The sequence below is a fragment of the Callorhinchus milii genome, unplaced genomic scaffold, assembly GCF_018977255.1.
Source record: "Callorhinchus milii isolate IMCB2004 unplaced genomic scaffold, IMCB_Cmil_1.0 Scaffold4, whole genome shotgun sequence".
NCBI lineage: Eukaryota > Metazoa > Chordata > Chondrichthyes > Chimaeriformes > Callorhinchidae > Callorhinchus > Callorhinchus milii.
In genome coordinates this window covers 61,780,350-61,781,242 of record NW_024704745.1, presented here as the reverse complement: position 1 = coordinate 61,781,242, position 893 = coordinate 61,780,350, and the positions used below count along the sequence as shown (strand labels likewise).

The window sequence follows — 893 nt, the reverse complement described above, 5'->3', positions numbered from 1 at the left end:
AAGAAATATTCAATCAACAACAACAACAACTTGAATTTATACAGCGCCCTCCATGCCGGACGGTGTCTCAGAGTGCTTAAAATAAAAAAAACTGAAAACACACTATCAATCGGACTTACCTAGATCATGTCTTTGATCAACAAGCCAGGAAGTGTGCCTGAATTATATACGGAGGGAATCCCCATTCGTGTCCATCTTCTTTAGACCTTTTGGAGATGATTAAAACATGGTTCTGTAGAAGCTCCAACAATTGTTGGCCAAGACTGAGGTTCTCATTTGGGATTGCAATAACTATTGCTGCTTTACGAGAAACAAAATTATTGCATTTTAAACATACTGCAGTTGTTAAATATATTTTCTGATCTGATTTTAGACATTTGCTTTCAAAGATAGGCAAAGTAAAAAAGTAAAATGCCCACATATTAATCTGAAGGTTTGCAATTTGTGGAGTCCTGTAGCTCAGTGGTTAGAGCACTCGCCTGACAACTGAGAGACCTGGGTTCGATTCCCGGCAGGGCAAAACCTTGGGCAAATTTCCTTACTGCACACGCACGATAATATTCTCTCAAGAAAAAAAACAATAAATTGGTCAATTCAATCCACGACTGTTTGTGGGACAATGCTGCATTTCGCCAACAAATATACAGTCAACACACTTTATAGTATATTCTGTGAAGTACTTTGAGACGTCTCGAAGATGTGAAAAGCACTGAAACAAATGCAAGGATTATTATTATTATAATTTATATTACAGAATATAACATCACCAGTTTAATCCGTATCCCAACTTTATGTCAAAGTTGTGGTATTTTACATTTTTTTTTGATTTTAAACAATGTTCCACACATTTTTTAAAAAATCTTTGTTTCATAGTACTTGCAGACAGGAGTTCG

The 893-nt window shown here is 35.9% G+C and overlaps 1 non-coding gene across 1 annotated transcript; it reads left to right on the top strand.

Annotated features, from left to right (window-relative positions):
- The first annotated feature begins 448 nt into the window (after positions 1–448).
- On the top strand, positions 449–520 carry trnav-gac. The gene has a single exon. It is a non-coding gene; the product is annotated as a tRNA-Val (tRNA).
- The last annotated feature ends 373 nt before the right edge of the window (positions 521–893 follow it).